Genomic DNA, 6,000 nt, shown 5'->3' on the forward strand with positions numbered 1-6,000 from the left:
TACATAAAAATTATCGTCACGAGCAATTGTGACAGTATTTTTATGACATAAATTAGATGTACTATCCTTCCGCGTTACATCGTATCGCGTGTATTACTCGGAATGGTAGAGAACATTACACTATTACTGAAACCTTAGATACGAGTAAACAATGCCACATGATATACATAGTTTTTTATAAGATATAAATATATATTTCATTAAAAATTAAGCCACATATTCAAGTTAATTAATAATAATAATATCCTGGGACATTTTTCACACACGCCATCTGATCCCAAATTAAGCTTGTACAGAGCTTGTACTATAGAAACCAGACAACTGATATACTACATATACTATTTTTCTTTTGTAAATAAACATACTTATAAAAAATTAAGATTAAACATACTTATAAGAAGTTACACCCAGACACAGGATAAACAGACATGTTCATGCACACAAATATCTGTCCTGGGTGGGAATCGAACCGACCACCGTCGGCGTGAAAGGCAAGCATCCACCAACCGCAAACCGGCTCGTCAATTTGACTACTTTTTGTACGGGTATGAAAGGTTATTCCGATGTTCGGGGCGCACTCGGCGCCTTGGGCACTGGCGAGCCCCACATCCCCCCCCCAAGTCTCCACTGTTCCCGTGGGAGAAACGCGTAATGCGTTTTTCTAGCGTTAAAAATATCGCTCGCACCTTTAGGATTACTCCACTAAGTACCTACTTGAGGCCTTGGATCGGTTGCAACGACGTACGATTCACATTATTGGCGACGCAAAGGTCGCTAACACCATCGAGCCTTTGCATTTGCGTCGAGAGATAGCAGCGCTAAGCGCTTTCTATAGAATGTATCACGGCGAGTACTCTGAGGAATTATTCTCATTCATTCCCGCTTCACCTTTCCTTCACGAGTCTACGCGTGCTGGCTCTCGATGTCACCGCCTTACTATGACATAAATCCCATCGGGCACGAAGAAATTTGGCAACTTTTTTCTTTGTCACACCACTAAAAAATGGAATTCTTTAACAGCACACGTGTGCAGCACCCCTTCTCTTACAACCAGGGTTCCTTCAAACGAGGCGTGAAGAGGCATCTTGCGGGCCGGCAAGGCGGGAGCGGATAGTGCAGAACATTCTTACTGACTATACTAGCCGCCGTCACTTAGACTCCACTACCACTTACCATCAGGTGGAGTGATTTGCTTTCCCGATATATAAAAAAATAACAAAGTAAGCGCATTCAATGGTTATTGCCTGGGTTTGAACCCACGACCATCTGCTAAGACTCACCCGTTCTAACCACTGGGCCATCTCGGCTTATTGTATTAGTATTAAATGTAAAACGGGTCAAATAATGTTAAGGGTCACAATTCATAAAACAACAAAGAAATTTTAATATAAGGATTCAGAGTTTCAATTTTTTAAATCTATTTTTGATCACCATGTTATTACCTCATAAAAAATATTCGATCTTATTAAGAACTAAAATATTGTGGAAAATTTTTAATAAACTTTACGGTGGAACTATTAATAATACCATTGATGACAAAATTATAAAGTAATTTAGATTGAAAGCTATTAACTTATGTAATAAATTCGCAAATGACTTCGAAATGAATGTAAGAAATATACACTTCTGATGAGCTTTTACTTGATATATAAACACAACTAAGTCATCATTAAGATTAAACAAAATCACCTGTCAAACTTCAATAACGATTAATGTCGCCTGTTCTCGCTATATTCTGGCGGAAGACTTTGATCTTATTTTTTATTAATTTAGTCAAAATAGGTCGGCAGAGTGCAGACTGAAAAAGGGGCAGATCAAATTAATAAACTTATTTACGAAATATTTTTTAAATAAATAATTATTTAATGTAAATAAGTAATAATAACAGTATGTAAATATGTCACCACTCATAAATTCTTAATCCTAAGACTTATCCTTTGGTGGAGCTTAATCCACCACGCTGCTTCAATGTGGGTTGAAGGGCTTCTAGCGATATTTTCCTTTGCCACCGAGCACGAAATGACTTATCAACACAAATTAAGAACAAGAAAATATATATAATTATAAGCAATTTAATTAAATTCTCGCGAAATAGACAGAGCAAGATGGTTTTGTTTGAATAACGTTTTAAATAAAGCAAGATATTGTGCACGTCTTCAATAGGAAGAGATTTCCACAAACTAATAGCTTCAACGGTAAACGAATAAGTATAATATGATATTGAATGATTAAGGACTTCGGAAATTAAATTATCTTCATAACGAAAACCTCGATCATTATTAGAATTTAAAAATTTAAAACGCTCTTTTAAATAAAGCGGAGTTGAAGGATGAAAAAATATAGAGTAAAGAAGATGGAGAAACTCATTCGTGTGAAAGAGGATTGGGAGCCACTTGAGCTTTTTACGAAAATTTTGTGATATTCACTTTTTGAACCCACAATCTTCGATTAATATTAACTTAACCCTTCAGCTATTCGGCTCTTTTTATAACTTACTATAAAGATGACAAAATAAATTAGCAACAGATATATGAAACTATATATATAGACAACTACAACATAACTAGATAACCAGATAGTTCACAATGGGACAAATTATCTGATTACAATCAATAAGAGGAAGAGGAAATCCTAAGTTCTAACTATCTCTGGTCATTATTCGGAGTACTCCAAGTCAAGTATTCTTTCCACGTTTCTTAGCAAGATTTATTGTAATGGATAAACATTAACAACAAAATACCTATTGATACGAACATAGTTTCATTTAATATTTTGTTTTTTTTTTTGTTTTCTCTGAGACTTCAAATGTACGTATAATCAGATGTTCTAGAGAAATATCGTAATGGATATCCTTCTAATGTTTATCTTTAAAGATTTATCGTGAGTAAAGTAAAATTATATAAAATAAAATAAATAAAATATATTTCTTTGTAATATTGAGTATCTCGTCAAACTTTATGTAATTTTAAAAAATGGAAACGTTATAAAAACTAATTATGTTTTCAATAATATTAAATATTTATAATAATATTATATATTTATTTATTCAGAACACTCAGTAGTATAAGTAGCAATAGTTATAATAAAAGTACTTCTAATCTGTAATTGTGATATAACAAAATAATAACTAACTATAGCTATCTAGAAGAAATTACAACCAATATTAATCTAAAATTAGATTATTTATTTAAAATAATAAAGTGAAAAGAAAACCAAAGTTTAAAGCTTAGTTCAAAAATGAATATTCAAATCGACTAGTGTCAGATTTTAATATTTATTTTTGCTTAAGATTGCCCGTTTATTGAGGAAAAGTAATAATCATAATTTCACGCTTCGACCCTAAAACTAACCAATATCGAAAATCATATATATATCCATCTATATTTGTAAATATAGCTCTTATTAGTCTACTCTTACTTACTAAGGCTATAGATCTTTTGTTGAGGTTGTGGGTTCCAGCTTCGGGTCGGAACAATAAAAAGTTATTGGTTTTTCTGTTATAGAATTTTCTCCAACAGCCTCAAGCTTAGAAATTGCGGGCGTTTGTGTTGGTCCTGCGTCAATAATAAATTATTAATGAGAGATAAAATATTAGGTACATCCGAAGTTTCAATCTATTTTTAATGAACTTATATAACAACAATCTGCACTTGTTTAAAGATAAATTCATATTTGTTGAATTAGTGGAGTTTTGGAAAATTTTGAAGTTGAGATTTGGAAATTCAGTAATATGTTTTATAAAAATTAATCGCTTATATGATTATAATGTAATGTGAAAATAATGTTGGCGATACACATGCTACAGGGGAAAATGCGTTCGATACCTAGACGTGCAAGTATAATTTTATTTAAGAACGAACAATATTCTTATTCCAACGGGCAAGGTGGTGGTTACTTTAAACATTTTACAATATAATTAGATATTTTAGTTAATTAGTAATTTTAGGCTCTAAATCTTTAGTCTTAAAAACCAACTTTATGAGTATTATAAGTTGCAATTAGTCATGTTCCTAGTTCCTTAAAACAAATATATATACGAGTAAATAGTACGTTTCCATATTATAACGAATTAATGGAATAATTTCACCATTAAAAGGCTTAAATGTAAAAAAATATACTAATACCAATGAAAATGGGGAACTGTAAGAATTTCTCTCGAGTTCTTTATGCTCACGACGACGTTTATGTGACATTTACAGGACCCAAGAGACCAGTAAATTTACTTTAGTCTTTACTGGGTAAGGTAGAGTAAGTAGTAAAGAATTACCTTTTATTTGTAGACTATTATGCATTATGTCGATTCCGAGAATATCGAGACTATAAAACCGTTCTAACTTTAGAACCATATATTACATACTCTTTTTTTGATGTTGCAATTTCCTAGGAAACCTTATTGAAGTTTGTGATAGTTTATGGTTTCGTTTCATTCATGATCAATTGTTCTAATTAAACAAGTTTGGCCGAGATGGCCTAGTGGTTAGAACGCGTGAATCTTAATCGATGATCGTAAGTTTAAACCCGGGCAGGCACCACTGTATTTTTATGTGCTTAGTTTGTGTTTATAACTCATCTCGTGCTTGACGGTGAGGGAAAACATCGTGAGGAAACCTGCATGTGTCTGATTTCATTGAAATTCTGCCACATGTGTATTCTATCAACTCACATTCTAGCAGCGTGGTGGAATAAGCTCCAAACCTTCTCCTCAAAAGGGAGAGGAGGCCTTAGCCCAGGAGTGGGACATTAACAGGATATTACTCAAACAAGTTTAAAAACTGGCTTTACTTCGGTCGAATGAAAACTGTATATGATTAAGTTTGCTTTGCTGTTTTAACTTTTTATTTTCATTTTCCAATTAGATCATTTTCGATTTTGCGATCGCTTGGATTCTTCAATTTACGTATATCTTGGCGTTTGTGTGCTCTTATATGTATCTTTGCATATTACTTTCAACCATTACATTTAAATATTTTTCTAAAAAATATCAGAAAAATCAAATCGACATTAGTCTTAACAAACCCCGACCGACTCTCTAACTTCTTTCGTTACATTATCTATTATTTTAAGTTTAAATTTTTATACCTTAAGATCGTTTTTAGTAATCTATTAAGTTTTTTACGGCTACATATTATAAACTAGAGTTGTTATGTTTTTATTGTTATATTTTTTTTACACAACTCAAGACGATCATACAACTTGCAATTTTGTCATTAGTGAAAACCTACATTCAAAGCATCTTGGTAATTACCAAAAAATGACAATTGTCTTTTAATTAACCGTTTCTAAACTTAATTCGTTCTTTATATAAAGAATAAACTAAATTTGCCTTTCCTATCTCAAGGTTGCATGGAGATTGTCGATGTATCAAATGTGACTACAGACGCCATTAAGCGATATTAAATTATATAGGGAGCCTGTTGTTGGAGCCGAGAAGTTTTGTAACGAAGATATTTACGTAGCGACCCGCAACGGCTTTATTTTTTTATATTACTATCTGTATTCAGCTTTAGTTTTTACTAAATTACTTTATTGCTAATATTTATTGCTTTCTATGAAATTTGTTTACTTCTGTATATTTGTATAACATCATAAGCATATCAAATATTGATTACGTTGCAATTAGTTTTATGAAGCTTACATTGAATATCATATTCCATTATTTAATCCATTATTTCAGACATAAAGAGTTATGTATGTATATAAGTATTTACGTTTTGAATTAGACTTTGATTTAGCATTTAAGTAATATTGAGTAAGGTTTTGTCTTGTAAATACGGATAGTTATTTTGTTCTTGTAATTAACTGTCATTTTAATTATTTAAAAATAAATTTTAAATCATTTAAGCGATGTCATTTTTGACCCTATTTCCCATATAGCTATTGGTGTTTGTAGAAGTTTTGATAGTACATTGAGTTTAATATGTTAAAGTTCTTTAAACATATAATTCCAAGTTTAATACGTTTTTTACAAACAATCAAATAGTCGATAAAGAAACTGTTTAT

Source organism: Nymphalis io, chromosome 20 (genome assembly GCF_905147045.1).
Source record: "Nymphalis io chromosome 20, ilAglIoxx1.1, whole genome shotgun sequence".
Classification (NCBI taxonomy): Eukaryota; Metazoa; Arthropoda; class Insecta; order Lepidoptera; family Nymphalidae; genus Nymphalis; species Nymphalis io.